The sequence below is a fragment of the Harpia harpyja genome, chromosome 14, assembly GCF_026419915.1.
Source record: "Harpia harpyja isolate bHarHar1 chromosome 14, bHarHar1 primary haplotype, whole genome shotgun sequence".
NCBI classification, from domain to species: Eukaryota; Metazoa; Chordata; class Aves; order Accipitriformes; family Accipitridae; genus Harpia; species Harpia harpyja.
This window is the reverse complement of record NC_068953.1, coordinates 21,342,152-21,359,719: the sequence shown is the minus strand read 5'-3', so window position 1 is coordinate 21,359,719 and position 17,568 is coordinate 21,342,152.

Sequence of the window (17,568 nt, the reverse complement as noted above, 5' to 3'; positions counted from 1 at the left end):
TGCAAATAAAAGCATGTCCTTTCTCTGATCCGATGCCTATATACGTAGTATATTTTACATGATAAACTATGCTGATCTCAACTGAAGAATCTAGGCACTGCTGTTACTAACAGTTAATCTTGGTCTAAGCCATAGCAAGTGCTCACTTTGTGTTGATAGGCACTGAAGTCACTGGAGCCTAAGGTGTCCCATCTAATAAATGGTTTGAGTGTAAAAGTGTGCCTTAGTCCCAGACTGAAATGAAAGTTTCAGGTCAGGAAAATTTTCACAAATTTAAAATGGATAAAATGCTCCATTACCAGAAGTCAGTTTGAAATCTCAATGTCAATTAATTTTGGCAACTTCTGGAACAAAAAGACTATGTGTATTTTGATTAGGAGCACAAACAACATTTAAATGGGTCACTTAATACTTTCAAAACTTCCTCCCTTGCAATATTCAGGGGCTGAGAATTAAAGTGAAGCTGGCCTTTTTTAGCAAGAAAGGAAGGAGAGTCAGACTTCCCTGACAATTTCCCTGTTACATCTGCTGAACGCAGCTTTGGTTTTCTTGGGAATTATTTTTTGAAACACACTGAGTTTTCTCTATTAGTGCTGTATAAATATCATCTCCAGTGCAGACCCTGGAGGGAGTTCAGGAGCATGACTTAATCAGAATAACTAACATGTATTCAGAAGTTTGGTTTGGAAAGTAGCTGAGAATACCGAATAGATTCAGCCAGCCCTTCTTTGATTAAATAGCTTCATACTTTACAAGGAAGACAAGTTCTCTTCACCATAAAACTAATCTTTTCAATCTGAAAAGGTGCCCACCAGATCTGCGTTCATCTTCAAAGTCCTATTGAATTTTGGAAGCATGGAAATAAAGAAATGTTGTAAGAAAAAAAAAAAAAGGAGTAATAATTTTGAATTATTGAGCAAGGTTAAAATTTACATTTTCAATTTGGGAGATGAAAAATTTTCTCTTTGAATGATTTTCTGCTAGGAAAAAAAAAAAAAATCACTTTTCCTTAAATAGACCTTTTCTATAGAAAAAAAATCTGCTTTGTTCCCCAAAGTTTGATTTTCTGTCAGAAAAGCTGAAATGATACTTCCTGTAAGCCAACATTGAAAGTTTTTGTCCAGCTTAGATTAAAGTTTGTGAATTAATCCTGCTATGCAAAGCTGGAGCTATAACTGCCTTGTATGGATAAACAAGGTTAAATGCACAAAAGAATACTATAAAACAGCTGTATCCTAAGGAAATAACCCAGCTGGAATCAATCCTGAAGAATTGCACGTTCCCCTCCCAACACTTGGTAGAAGCCTGTAAGATACCTGTAGGAGACCCACAGGAGACTCTACCTACCAATGAATGGGGGGAAAAAAAGGGAAAAAGCTGCCTCCAAGAGAGGCAGGAGATGCTTTGGGGCACAGATTTCAGCTTTACGGCCTGAACCTTACCTGGAGGTGAACAACCTCGTTCACTGTGTCTGGTAGATCCTGACAAATTTGCAGGGTTTAAGAGCCCCTCAGCACCAATATGCAGCAGTATAATTTCATCTGAGCCTTTTCCTTAAGCTCTGCTTCCCCCCCCAGATTTAGACCCTGAGGGAGTTTTTGGTCTGTCGTGCAGTTTCACATGCAGTGATCAACTACAGATATCAGGACTGGATAATTCAAGACTGATTCACAGCCCAGTTCAGTCTGAACAACTAGAGAATGGGCATCAAGAAGTTGTGAATCATAGTGGTCACAGCATCTCATTATCACTTTGCAGGTCATTTGGTTTTGTTCTGTTATGAAACACCCAAAACAAAGTTTTGAAAGGTTGGGGGTTTGGGTTTGGTTTTTTTTTTCCACTTAAAAAAAAAAAAAAGTTTTTCTTTGTCTCCTAAAAATGCCATCTTAGGATTATAGAGAATGGAACACTTCCTGCAGAATGCCATGAAATTAATTATAAAAAATTATAAAAATAAGGGATGCAATACTCAGTCCAAGACCTCATCTGACTCTGGATATACGAAGTGTGGAGGTGTTCTGTTATGCAGCACAGGATCCTGGATGGAAGGAACAGAGGACCACAGGAAGGGTCACTGCCTCCCCTCCCAGCTGCCCAGCTCCCCAGCAGAAACCCTCGGGTTGCCTTGGGACAGCAAAGGTTTCACAGAAAACAGAATTTTCTTACTCTGCTGCTAAATCATGCAGCAACTCTGGAGATGCCCGGTGCAACCACCCTGGCAAAAGGAGTTAGCCCACTATTGTGGTACCAAGCCCAGCAACCTGTGACTGAATTAAAGAGATGGAAAAAACACTGCCCCAGAGGGACGTGACCCACCAGCTTTTCGATTAGTCATGAAACTTCCCAGTGCAGTGGCCTTGTGAGCAGTTTAAGCAGGGTGCAAACAGAGGCACAGCACAATGAATGCTCCTATTGTGAACCGCAATTGGAGTTTGTCATTTTATCTCTAGAGCTGTCTTGTGTTTTCCCCTTTTCTCATTTACATACTGAACATAGGATTTTCCACAGCATACATTTCCCCTCTAGTTAGCACCTCGACTTCTCTAGCACACCTTTTACAAAAAAAAAAAAAAAAAAAAAAAGCATACGGACATACTCCTTCCTTCCTGGAACAATTTGGCATCACTTCACCCCCCTGAAATGTCTTCGGTTACAGCCAGCTTTCACCCCAGCCTCCACGAGTGGGTGCAGTAGCCAAACCAGGGATGCTCATGCCATCGCACCGCAGCAGCTCTCTGCCTGCCCTCCTCCCCAAGCCCAGCACCGCCAGGCTGCTGGATGGTCTCACAGCACCCCACCGCAATTTGGGACCTCGCGCCTAGTTTAGCAACTCTCCAAATCCTGGCTGTGCCAAAGTCTCTTCTTGCACTGTGGGAATCCAGCACAAATCCCAGGGGATCAGCAAAAGGCTTTTAAAAGCAACTTGATCGGCAAGTTCAGTTTTGCCTGCTTTTGTTATACGGTGTGGAAGGTGGCATGTTTAATGTGGCATGACAGACCACAGCCGGGGCTGCCCCGTCGGGCTGTCCTCGGGTGACAGATGCGTGGGGTGGGGACAAAGGGGGTAATTTGGGGGAAAACTCCTGCCGTTCCACCAAAACCTACCCAGACCTTGTTCCTTAACTTCCAGTGATTCAATAGGCTTTGGCTATGGGCAGGGGGAAAGGAGGAGGAAGTCAGGCTCCCAAAATTGATTTCATTCCAGGTAATACTTCTTACACAACAATCTGTTCCTTTCAGAAGGACACAGATTAGGGAAGTATTTGGTCAAGGGGCAGTAGAGGGCACTCCAGGCCAGATCAGGTTAAGTTTTGGTCACTTTATCTCTTCTTGTTGACGTAAATGCTCGAGGCCATGGCCTGGGGTTTTCCTGCAGAAATGTGTTTACAAGCAGGTCAAGGACTTGCAGACAGATAACCATTAGGAAAACAACTTTTCTATTGACAAAAGAGCACAGAGTAGTGCTTTGGCAGATGAATTCTCTTGTTTCATTAAAAAAAAAAAAAGAAAGAAAAGAAAAAAGAAAGAAAAAAAAAGTTAAATCAAAGCGCTGCACCCCATCTGATTCTCACAACTGGGTTTTCTAGCTAGGATTTAAGATCACGACTTGCTCCCTGTCCACTTGCAAAATGACACTGAGGACTTATGCCAAAGTACTGTATTCAGCAATAAATCGAGCTGAGATTTACTACTGGTCAGCAAGTGTGTGAGGCTTGTTAACGGATTTGTTAACTCCAATTCTGCTTCAAAATGAAAAATGTCTGTGGGTGTCCAGCCCGAGGAAAGGCTCAGCCTGGGAAGCTCACCTGGTTTCAGGTTTCCTTGCAAACCTCCCCACAGCCTGCAGCCCTGCTCCCATCCCTTCCCTACCCCCCCCACCAGTCCCTAGCAGGTTCATCGAAAGGTTTTGCAAAAGTTCAGGAACCGTTCGAGCAAACCCCAGCCAATTTATGGGTTTTGTGTACAGAGCACGTGAGAGCTGCAGCTGCGGCTCAAGGGAACCCGAATGGATCAGGCTGAGTTTTGCCCTGGTGTTCGGTGTCTGCTCAAAATCCCCAGCCTCGGAGCTTAAAGTCGATCAATGCCAATATTTCTGTAAAAATGTAACCAACCAAAATTCCTATAGCCATCTGTCTAGCCAAAAGCACTGTTCTGTATGCACACACAGAGACGTGATTTTAGACAGCCATGAATACAGCAGACAAAAAATTTAACACAAAATAGTCGAAAAAAATGCCACTCAAGAGCCATGGTTATTTGCTACCTGTCAGTCAGGGTTAGGATATAACCAGCAGGGGAAGTGGCTTCTCGGAAGCCTTGTTCAATCTTACTGGAGGAATTTGTGGTCTATTCTGTATACAGTTTGTGGTATCTGAGTCACGACCTGACTCCAAGACATGCTGGATTTTAAATGACAAATGCTGTCTTTCTGACAGAGGCCTCGCATTAGTCAGAAACCAAATGTGTGTGCACTTGGGAGATCTGGGACATTTGATGCCCAAACAATAAAGCAAGCAAAACAAAATGAGCTAAGCCAACTGGAATCAGCAGAAGAGGGTTCATGTAATTCATCTGGCTGTACAAGTGGGTTAAAACTCAGCCCGTGGTATGAGCAACTTATATATGAGCCAGAGAGAAAGACTGGTGTGTGCCTCTGGGTGCACAACCATGTCTGTGGCTTTACACATGATGCAGGAAAAGTGAAATTATTTTCAAGGATATGCGGGAAACTGAGGGGAAAGTACAGATGGGTTATATCTGAGCTCTCATTAAAATAGCGACTCTCAGTTTGTTTTCTTTGAGTTTCTTTTTGTTCTTTTCTCCCCATCCCTCTCTCCCTCACGCACACAACCAGCCTTTGCGTCGGCAAAGGGTCAGGAGGCCCTTGCAAACTTCTGCCTGTGGAAGCTCAGCAATGTAGCATGTGCAGGCTCAGCATTGAAATACCACTCGAAACCCCTGCCTTCGCCCCAGCCCTCCCTTTTAAAGAGACAGCCACTGTGAAAGAAGCTACTTTTTCAAGGAAGAGCTGCCTTGTCTTTATTAGTCAAGACACTAAGTGTCAATCCACTGCAGTAGCATTCCTACTTCTCCGGCACCACTTCCTTCCAGCCCCATTAATACTATTAAATACTCAATAACTTTTTCTTTTGCCTTTGTTTAAATCATATTATTCTATGAAGTATAGCTATTAAAAATGCCTGTAAACTCTTCCAATTAAAATGACATTTTAAAAGGCTTGATTTGAACATGGCTATGTCACTTAAAGTGGAAAAGTTTCTGTGAGTTCCCTTCCAAGCTGTTAAAGATTAGCTTGATGTAGATAAGACTATTCCCCAAACTCATTATCTGTCTTCAAAATGCACCTTAAGGACTACTTAATAAAGTCAAGGTTACGTGAAGAGTATTTCAGTGAAAACCAGTGAATGACTATTAATAAATCTGCATTACAGATTGGTTATTTTGTCTCTGTCTTTCATCTGAGCAGTAGATGATCCTTCTGTTGTTTTTTTTTTTTTTTTTTTAAACAATAAGCATGTGTTGCCTCTTTGTACAGGTCACCAATGAATCAGAGGCAGCAGCAGTAGAGACCATTTCAGCATGTTTACAATTAATGTGATCTACGCAATGTAAAATATTTTGCAGAAAAGGGTCACATATCTTTGGCCAGTGCAAATTAAATTATGAGGATTCCTGACTGGGCCAAGCTTACATTTAAAAAGAAAATCATCATGCTACTCTTTGTATAACTGCATTTTTATTCCTCCTGAAATCATGTTTCCTATTTATTTCAATGCTATGGGTATGAAATGTTAATCCCCTGAGCTCCAGTGCCAGATAGCAGCAAGCCCATCCGAAAGGGAAGCACTACAACTTTTTGAAATAGGAAAACTGTTTGACAGGATTTATTCTCAAGACCTTCTCATCTGTTTTCCATAGCACTGCAGAGCTGGTGTTTTAAGGGTTAGACTAGTGTTGTAGGTTCCTGTGGTACCCAGTGCTAAGGACTGTCACAAAGCTTCATTGTCACCTGTTTCTGACAGAGCAGATTGGGAAGTTTCTGATGTCTAAGAACTGGAGTCTTATCCTGCAGTTGGTCTCACAGATCCACCCACACAGCAAGGGGCCCTATTCTGCCCCAGGTTCACATGAGGAGCTCCATCCCTCCTCCTCTCCATGGAGAGGAACAAGCTGCTCCAGGACACACTCACATGTCTCCCTATGGATGTCAAGGGGAGTAATATGGGACTACAGGAGAGAGGAAGGAGAACCTAGCACAGCCAAGCTTGCTGGAAATTTGGAGTGGAAATCTCAGGATGAATTCAGTCTATCTTTTAGATTTCTCAGTACATCTAAGGTTTAAATACTTACTTTCTTTTTTTAAACTATTTCTAGTTTCAGCTGAAAACAGTCAACACAGAAGCTCACAGCTGTGTGTGTATGCATCAAAAGGAACAACACGGATTTTTGCTGGAAATTGTTGATTCACTCTACATGGAACAGCTCCAAAATACAGTCACTTACCTGTCACTCAACCATTTCAGAGGCATTTGCATAACACAGGTGTTTCCATATTGGCCATGCTCTACCTTGTGCAGTAAAGATTAGCCTGATTCAAGGCCAGCAAAAAAAATACAAATCTGTGTACATAATCACTAGCTGGCCCTTACCTTTATGTTCAAGTACTTCCATGAACTCTATGATTGTTAACTCTGGAGCATGTATTTTTGAGATGGGACTATATTTTTGCCATATATTTATCTCATGTATTAGGCCCCTCAAAAACTTTTGTGTACACCCACAGGGATTACTGCATACAACAGAAATCCTTCTCAAGCCTATGCTCTGGGCTTGCCAGATGGACAGAAACTCTTGTCCAAGAGTCACATACTTTATTAGCATGATGCTGAACCTGAGCCTCTCAGTGGGGTATTTTGCCTTAAACCTATCCACACTGCCAGCAGAGGCAAGCCCACCACAGTCTGCATGTGCAAGCATAAATAATAACGGCAGCAGCCAACAATTACTCTGCAAAACCTTGGATCTGCTTACAAACCACAACACAAATTTTAATGCTGAATTTAGGTTCTTCAGTTTAGGGGATTTACACCTAAGTTATGGGAAATCTGGTAATTAGGATACAGGCCCTTGTGAGTCTCCTCATTCTACTTTCCAGATGAAATCTGATTCACCCTGTGTTTCACCTTTAAGAAATTTTTATTTCATGAAACCAAAAAGGCAGCACAAAAGCAAAACCATCTCAGCCCTTCTAGTGCTGCCCACTTCCACTCATGGTTGAAACACAGAAGCATGTTAGAGTGAAGACAGCACAATACCAGCACAGCCACTGGGCCTTACAGGGCACATTTCCCCCTGCAGAGCTGGTGGATCCAAGGGAGACATCATTTCGTTGCCTACACATGGCCTGATAAAAGGCTCAGAGAAAGCAGGCTGAAAGATGTAAATCCCCCAGAAGATCAGGGGCAGGACCTTGCAGTAATGCTCGGAGCTGGTGTCATCGCTGCCCGGGAGAAGAGCTGGGCCACCCTGAATTATCCTGAAGGAGAGCTCTTTCTGTATTTTTTCCACACATAGCAAAAGATTTAAAACAGGTGAGTGGTATCATACAACCTAAACCTTTTATTCTGCATTTCACATCTTCCTGGTTTATCTAAAACTCATGCTACATTGAGTGAATTAGGACGTTGATTGAAAAGTACATTATATACTAGTTACCTGTGAGATGTGCACTTTAGAAGTGAAGGTTTAGGGGCAGAGGAAAGGCATATAATAAAGAGTAGTGTACTTTGAAAGGTCTAGGCAATGCTGCAAGAAATGGCATTACCTCACAGTTGTCAAGGCTCAGAAGTTTTATTACCAAGGAATTTCACTTTTGCCTCTTATTCTTAATACAGTGACCAGTTCTGGGACTGAGAGGATTTGCTGATCTAATATAGATAGTGATTTCGTAGGTTTGTTCAGATTTATATAGACAGCACCCTGGGATCAGGAATTACATTTAAAATGTAATAAAATGTTCTTGTGCACTTTTACTCACAAATACTGTACTTAAAAAAGTAAACATCAAATAATCTCAGATATCTTTCAAGAAAATGTTGACATAGCTCCAAGAGCTCATACAGATGACTGAATAGTTTTCTGAGTAAACTTAATAAACTCATATTCTTATTCTTTCAGTGTAGCATGCAGTATCGCATCATGGAGAAGAGAGAAAACTAAGCCATATAATTTAGCAGAAATCTATTTTAAACATATATTTCAACATATGAAGATGGAATATAGACATTTCTGTAGGCATGTTTTATACTACTTCGAGTTTAAAAAATGATAGCAGTTAAGTTTCACCTGTGTAAATGAATCAAATTCACATTGCTAAAAATTTGTCTCTGCTCCTGAAGCGAGATCTCAGTCCTTTCCCACTCAACTGCAATGTTACAATGATTTCAAGGGGCAGGATTTGACCCCCTAATGTATTCAGAAGGACTTTGTGTAAGTTAGGAGTTTTAGCACAATTGCTCCTCTAAGTAGTCAAAATGATTCATCTACATTATCTGTCTTTATTAAACAGTCATTTACCCTAGTGAGTCCCACTCAAGGGAATCTTTATAATTCAGACAAGCCCTTACAGTCATAATGACACAAAATATATAGGAATAGTTAATAACACTGTTATTCCTATGTCTGTGGATAAACATCAGCTGGTAATTTTATATCAACAATCCATCGGGGCAGAGACAAAAATCTATAGTTTACATGAGCAGGCAATGCATAATAATGTGCCAGAGATCTGGTGAACACTATAAAGACAGACCCCTGGGAGACACCAAATTTGGATTTTTAATGTGTTTTGCACAATACATAAAATGGAGTCTGTCTTAAAAGAATTAATGAGACTGCTGAAGACTGAGCAAAAAAGTTGTGTCATTTAAACCCTATTGGAGTCCCTAGCTGTGCCAAAGCTGGCAGCATGACTGATTATCAACCTAAAAATCATTTAAGGACCGAAATACCAAAAACATATATTCTCTGTTCCGCAGGGGGTAGATTCCAAGTTAGAACTTACCCAAATCATTGATGGTGCCAAGGCCACCTCCAGCCTTTGCAACCATTTCTCCCTCAAAAGACTGCACGTGGACAATGCAGCTTAATAATCTTGGTGTGTCTCACATCAGAATCCAAAATTAAGTCTGAAGAAAGGCCTCAGGGAGGCCTTTTTCTGTTTGAGAATATCTACAACCCTTTGAAATTTTCATAATAATGCCAGTCAGGGCCCCCACTTCTAAGTCAAGGGGAGGTGGAAGAAAGGGGTTTCCAATGTAACATCAGATTGGAACTCCTTCATAGGGCTAGGTGTGCATTTTCACCTCCAAGGCACTTGTAATTTCAGATGCGTTGGATGCTGAGAAGGCTTTTGATCCTTCAACTCTTATTTGGTGGAACAACGTACACTTTTAAGATTTTTACAACACTTATAATAAAGATCTTAGGTTTGTTACAGTCTTGAGGGAATTGACCACACATTTTGTGGGTTTTAAACATCTACTGAAGGACAGAAACTTCATGATTCATGAGGTTTTGTGAAGTCCTGTGTTTCTATGCAACTGTTTTTTTAAGAAAAGGAAAAATTTATCATCCCTTATAGGCTGCTTCAGATAACAATGAGGCCTTGGGATAGCCTCCAAAGGCACTGTCCTGCATCAAAGCAGTACAAAACACTTCATTTTGAACCTACAGCTGAAGCAGCCCAAAAGTCTGAGTGAAATAAACCCCATTTTTCTCTCTCCATTTTTGGATGTTCTGTGCCATCCCTCCATGTAGTACCTCAGCCATGTGCAGGTGAATTAGAGCTGCAGAATGAACACTGCAAGACTTTATGGAGTATACTGCTTTTGATCTCCCTGGTTTCTGCCCATGGATGAACACAGCAAGCTAAGCACAGCAATTAGCAGTAACAGCTATTAACAGGCTTCACAAAAGACACAAAAGGACACAAGTAGGTGGTTTACAGCATGGCAGATAAAAACAAAGTGGGTACTTTCTTTTGCACACCACTCCTCCAGCAAGGAGGAGTTTAGGCTAAGAGACCAGAGGGCTAACTGGCAAACAGTCTACTTCTAGTAAATAGACCTAAAAAAAAATATATTTAATCTGTGGATAGTCCCTGCAGCAGAGCAAATATGTTTGTCTTGTCCTTAACGAGGACCTCTGGGAAAAAAATTTGGGAGGACTATTCTTGACTTCAGTGCTTTCTGAGTGAAGACTAAAGAAATCAACATGAACATCACCATAAACACTTAGATTTCTGTGCATGAGGAAATTCAAAGGAAAAATCAAACAGACACTGTCAGCTTTGTGGAAGCATAGTACTTTCAATTGACGCTATTGCCCAAGGAGAGGGCATCAACAACAAAACGAGTTACATTTCTGGACAACAGTTTACAAGCCTGTCCTCTACCCCAACCGCCTCTATGAAAACCCAAGGAGAGTACCCTACGCCAACCTTCTGTTGGTTCTGGCACTCAGACCTCAGCATTACTTGGACTAAAGAACAGAGCTAGTGCCGGGTCCTGCACTTCGGTCACGGCAACCCCATGCAGCGCTACAGGCTTGGGGAAGAGTGGCTGGAAAGCTGCCTGGCAGAGAAAGACCTGGGGGTGCTGGTTGACAGCCGGCTGAATATGAGCCAGCAGTGTGCCCAGGTGGCCAAGAAGGCCAATCGCATCCTGGCCTGTATCAGGAACAGTGTGGCCAGCAGGAGCAGGGAGGTGGTTGTTCCCCTGTACTGGGCACTGGTGAGGCCGCACCTCGAGTCCTGTGTTCAGTTTTGGGCCCCTCACTACAGGAAAGACACTGAGCTGCTTGAGCGTGTCCAGAGAAGGGCAACCGAGTTGGTGAGGGGCCTGGAGCACAAGTCTTATGAGGAGCGGCTGAGGGATCTGGGGTTGTTCAGTCTAGAAAAGAGGAGGCTGAGGGGAGACCTTATCGCTCTCTACAACTACCTGAAGGGGGGTTGTAGTGAGGTGGGTGTTGGTCTCTTCTGTCAGGTGTCTGGAGATAGGACAAGAGGAAATGGCCTCAAGTTGAGGCAAGGGAGATTTAGGTTAGATATTAGGAAAAATTTTTTTACTGAGAGGGTTGTCAAACATTGGAATGGGCTGCCCAGGGAAGTGGTTGAGTCACCATCCCTGGAGGTATTCAAAAAGCGAGTGGACAGGGTACTCCAGGGCATGGTTTAGGGGGCATGGTTAATGGTTGGACTTGATGATCTTGAAGGTCTTTTCCAACCAAAATGATTCTATGATTCTAGAGGATGTTCCCTGCAGACCATTCAGCTGGTTAGCCCAAGGTGTACCCCATCACACCCCCTGCCTTCCCAAACACATCCCCTCTGCCTGGGAAACAAGAGTCGGGGCACAAGTGCACTGTGTATGTGATACTTCTGTACTGTAACTATGATAGATCACCCTGACTTTTCATGCTGTTTTAACAGTAGAAGCAGCCTCCCTCCTGTCCCCCACAAGCCAGTAAATGATGTGGCCGCATTTGTTTGGTGTTGTTTTGACAAACAACACACACTGATTAGAGTACCCCCATCAGATGATAGATTCACAGACATGGTCTAACAAAATTCATCTTTCAATACAAATAGCAGTCTTTAGAGACAACTCATAAGAGTATCGCATCAGGGATATCTCTAAAGCTGACACGTTTACAAATACATATATTTATACTATACATAGGAATAAGAAGCTGGAAAGAAAAGGGAAAAGAAAAGATAAAAGATGCAATAAGTCAGAGAACATCTAAGGATTTTTTAGCCATAAGCTATTTCTTAAATCAGGAAGGAAAACATGCATTAATCAGAACATTAGCTCCAGACAGCGCAACAACATCAGGAACATTGCTACTGTACAGAAAGTCATGAATCATTATAGGCCTACAAAACATTTATATAACTTTAACATCATCATTGGCTTTGATCAATAATTTAACACATGAAAGGTAACAGGTTCATAACTTTGTCCCCCAGTGTGAACTCTGGATGTGTAAAAATCTATAGAAATAACAAAAATAATAATAAATAATTTTTACTTTTGTCCCCCAGCACTGTGTCCGAGGGCATCTCAAAGCAGATTAGAGACAGTGGCTTATTTTCCACAGCCATTTGATTCCAGTACTGTGTAATCAAAGTAGCCGAAAAGTTGCACTGCAAAGACTGGCTGATGATGCATTGAACAATTTCTCCTATGCATACTGACCCTGTCCTTCTGCCCATGATGGCGCATAGGTCCTGAGGAAAGAGTAAGCTAGACCAAAGATTTTGGTCAGTAGAACAATCCTTTCATTGGGCCTCTCTGGCAGGCTGAATCTGGAGGAATGCCTGAGACTTGTTAGATGGTGAAGCACTCCAGAGCGTGGAAAAGGGCAATTCAGTACCAATTTCTTTCTCACTCTGAGCTGCACCAAAAGTAAATCATTATCCATGTTTGCTAGATGGGCAAAATGAGACAGGAAGTAAAGCATGCTTAACAGCACAATGAATTCAGCAATAAAAGTCTGAGATCCCTTTTCTGATGACTAAAAATCTGTTCTTTCTGCATTTCCACATTTCATGACAGTTAGACTACACATTTCCCCACTTTATTCCCTTCCCTCAGAAGTGACTTTATTCACTTCCATGAAAGACAGAGATGTTCAATTTGCCTGATACAGTGATGCTTCCCTGGGCTGAGAATCTCCTCCATAAAGACAACTTTATGATCATTTACTTACTTTTCAGCCTCTGACTTCAAGTGCTTTTTCTGAATAAATGGAGAACCAGAAGACATGGATGCCGTACAAAACGTTGACCTATATAATGCCCTCTCTAATGTCCTCCCCTTTTCTTTCCAATTAATAACTCCGGATGTTGTAACTAATCTAACTTGGTCCTGGAAAAAGCACTTGGCTCGTATCCCTTAATTGGTATCTTAGCATAGTGGGGATGACTGTAAATTATCAAAAAGTCTGTTAAGTGTGGAATGGGACCCTCCAGCTGAAGGAGTTTCCATGGCCTTCCTACCTGCCAGTATTTAAGATTGAGTGCTTCGGTGAGGCGGGATTTATATTTAAAAACTCCATATACATTTATATCAACTTAGCCTTAAAGGGTTATTTTATCTTTCCCTCTCAGGGAAAAAGTGTTCTTGGATTCAGTTTCATTTAATCACCTTTTGTTCCAGCTATTGGTGAAATTTCTTACGGCATTGATTGCTTGAGATTTGCTTTAATTCCTTCCTTCAAGAATGAGTCATGTAACAGATTTACTACTAAGACACAGTTTTGAGAGCTAGCTGGGGAAACATGATAGAAGCAGGTATAACAAAAAGATAAATATTCCTTTTCCCCCCTCTTGTCTTCTCACTGAAACACGGTGTACGGTTAAAGTCTAAGAGGAAGTCGGTATGTTGTAACACCCTTTTTTCACATCTAATCTGTAGAACTGGTCATCTGATCCCAATTCTCCTGTTATTGTAGCAGGCATAACACGGATTGCAATCCAGTGTTGGGATAAAGAGCACATAAAACCTTCAGAAACATTTGTCAAGATTTTCCCTTATACTTACAGATGTTAAAACCAGAGGCACAGAAGCAGGGGACTCTTAACACATATGCTAATGGATACCAAGTGCTAAAATGATTTCTAATATGAATGCCTATAAAATAAAACTGATGTTTCTGTAAACACTTTTCTATGACACTTTATCCCCCATAAACTCTCCCTAATGCTTGTGCTTTTTAATGTTAACTTTATCTTAAAATTTTCAGAATCAGAATCACTAATACAGCTGCTTGACGATGAATATAGCAAATATATCCAAAATTGTATAACAGTTTTGACAAATACTTTTCTTTGTTTGGAAAGTGCTCACCTTAACTAATCAACACTCGTCATTACATGTCTGGACATGCTAATCACCTAGTATTTGTCCCATTCCCTGATTGGAAGTCTGTAAGTTATTGTAAGGAAGATAAATGCATGATTATACATGTGTTTGAATATTTCTCGGATTAAAAGTTACTTTTGACAAAAACTGTATATATTCAGTGATTCAAAGCCATCTGCATAAGTATCCACTGTCTGAATATTCACCATAATTAATGATGTGATCTCCTTATATACACTAAATAAAAGCTAGCACTATTATTCACAAAGATATCTCAAAATTTATTTTTGTTATTACTCAATTGAACTTTCAAAATTATTTCTCAACACAGGAGTGAAAGTCATTAGAAAACAAATATATATATACCTTATCATACTTAATAGATCGCCATATCATAATAAAAAGATTAAATAAGGAAAATCAAACAAAAGGTATGAGATGACTTTCCCAGAAGCATTAATGTATCAGTTTCTCAACTGTGTAAACTGGTGTAAATCAAGCTAGGTCAACAGAACAAAACCAGCTTCAGACCTCTGAGCCCTCCTTAGAAAAAAAAAAAGTACTTACACTTTCTGCTTATAACAATCTTACAACATGACTGTACTTGTACTTTGGGGGCAGGGGGTGTCTTGTTTGGAGATAGAGAAGTGAGAGCTTAGGAGAAGGATTTTCTTTTTGTTTTTAATAAGTCTCCCCAAAATAGTCCTCAACCATTTTTTTTTCCCCTACTACACAATAATATGAGAAAGGTCTAACTCTGCATGTCAAAACTCTACCTTTTGAATATTATGCAGCACAACAAGGCAGACTTGTGGTATGTTGGTTTATTAAAACATATATATTAGTTTGGTTATTAGTCATAGAGACCTGGAAAATTCACATAGCTCTTCAGACAGTACAGAAATCAGCAGACCTCAACTGTCTTTACTTTCTCTGAATGAGGTAATTCTTCTCAGTGGGTCTGGTGCCCAGAGAAGCCAATGTAAGTCCACAGTCTTTAACACTTTTGGACTAAGATATAGACATCATTATTCTCCCTACTCTTTCCTCTGTTTCCCCAAAACAAGAGAAAATTAAATACTCTGTTTACAAGCCCAATAGACTATACAATATTGGCCCGTTTTCATTACAGGCTGAATCAGGACATGAAATCTGAATATCTGAACTCAAGAGGGGTTTGTGGTGGCATCTGGTCTCATGCTCCACACAGTGAAGATTTAGCTATAGACAAAAATTAATTTTAAAAGAATGAGAACTCCCTCTTAACAATATCAGAAAAAAAATCTTCAGAGCGAATAAGATACTTTCACTTGAATAAATTAGTCATTGAACATAATGTTGCTGAATTAAAATCTCTTCCTTTGTCTCCCCAAAAATTCCACAGTCATAGTGAAGTTTTCTGCAGTTTTGAGGTAGGGGTGAGTCAGGACTGTGTTTTTTCTTTGAAGAAAAAAAAAGTACTTACAACAGGAGCAGCTTTGAGAGCCACACTCTCACACATACACTCTCTCCCTCTTTCTGTTAGGCTTCATTTGATAGCTATGAACTGTGGATAAAGAATAAATATGGCTTTTCAGTGCCCTAGGACTCTCACCTGACTTATTTATGTCTGACCTGGTAGAACACCACTGACCTTGGAAAGTTTAATTGAGGCTGGGATTATATGGCACTGCTTGAGGCCACCTGAATTTAGAGGGTGTGACACACACTTTCTCTCTCTTACTGACTCTCTCTCATCTGCTAGGGGATGCACGTGTGGGTGCACCTGTGTTTGTGTGCACATTTGTGCACCCCAAACTGAGCCTAGCAGTGGGGAAATACCCTGTCATAGGTCTACAGCATGTGATATCATAAGGGAAAAGATTACTATTGCCAGGCAGACAGCACCATTGTGTTAGGGTTGTTTGGGGTTTTGTGGGTTTGTTGTCTTTTTTTTTTTCCTGGCATGTTTTCTCTGCCATCTGATTTTTACAGTTGACTCTTAACTTTTTATAACCCGATTCTGCTTAAGAACTGAGAACTTAAAGTGTGAAGTAGAAAGAATTATGTGGACACTGATTATACACTTGTACATATTGTGTTTAACATTCTTTAATTAAATTTAATTAAAGCGTATGATGAACGCTGATCATTTTCACTCCTTTCAGTTTTCAAGAAAGTTATAGGTGCTTAAAACTCCCCACATTTAAGTTAAGTGTAAAGGGGAAGGGGAGGGAGGGGAGGCAGAAGAAAAAGATCCATAAGACTGAAAGGTAGAATAAAATGAAATGGCATAGATATGTTAGCCAAAGAGTACTATCTTTCCTACTGGAGATTGTCCCTAGATGGATATAAACAGCTCTCATCTGGGTTTCTTCAAGGCAGAGGCCAACAAATATACCGTATTATGCATGGAGTCTTTTTATGGCACAGACTATTGTCCACTGGAGACTGAGCAGACACTGCTAAGCAAACCTCACCTAAGGCCACAGGCAAGCATGAAGTCCAAAGGGGATTCCTCTCCCATCAAAAGCACTCTCCCTTTTCCAGTCTGTAACATATATTTTCCCTGCTGTTCAAAGTTTATCAGTGACAAAGCCCTGAGACAGCCTGGCTTGAGCCACGCAGGTAGATGTGAACATTGAACTGTTGGAAAGGTTAAAATATTCCTGGACAGAAACAGTCTACGACATGTCCTCAGAAATAAAACAACTCCTTGATGCTTTCAAGGCCAAGATTATCCATTCTATGCCTTATATCTAATGTGCTGCCCGGTCTGAAACTGTGACCATTTTCTGTTTGTAGGTGTCATAGGAAATGAAATGAGGAGAGGGTTGCTGTTAAGAGCAGCCACAATTCCCCTACCTGTCTCCAACAGGCTATGCTATGAATCAGGATATATTTTATTATCTTTATAGTTCTATGCAGTGACGTAAAGCTTACCTGAGTCCCTAGCAAGGCAATACCAAGATCCAGACACATGTCATAGTTTAACCCCAGCCAGCAACTAAGCACCATGCAGCCACTCACTCACTTCCCCCCACCCAGTGGGTTGGGGAAAGAATCGGGGGGGGGGGAGTAAAACTCGTGGGTTGAGATAAGAACAGTTTAATAGAACAGAAAGGAAGAAACTAATAATGCTAATAACAACAATAATAAAATGACAATAATAATAATAGAAGGATTAGAATATACAAGTGATGCACAATGCCATTGCTCACCACTCGCCAACCAACACCCAGTTAGTTCCCAAGCAGCGATTCCCCCCAGCCCCACTCCCCCCAGTTTATATACTAGACATGATGTCACATGGTATGGAATATCCCTTTGGCCAGTTTGGGGTCAGGTGTCCTGGCTGCGTTCCCTCCCAACTTCTTGTGCCCCTCTAGCCTTCTTGCTGGCTGGGCATGAGAAGCTGAAAAATCCTTGACTTAGTACAAACACTACTTAGCAACAACTGAAAATATCAGTGTGTTATCAACATTCTTCTCATCCTAAACCCAAAACATGATACTATACCAGCTACCAGGAAGACAATTAACTCTACCCCAGCCAAAACCAGGACAACACATTAAAATCATGGATGAGCTGTCAATTAAATATGTGCTGTTTGCAATTCATGGTCTGATTCCCAGTCTCT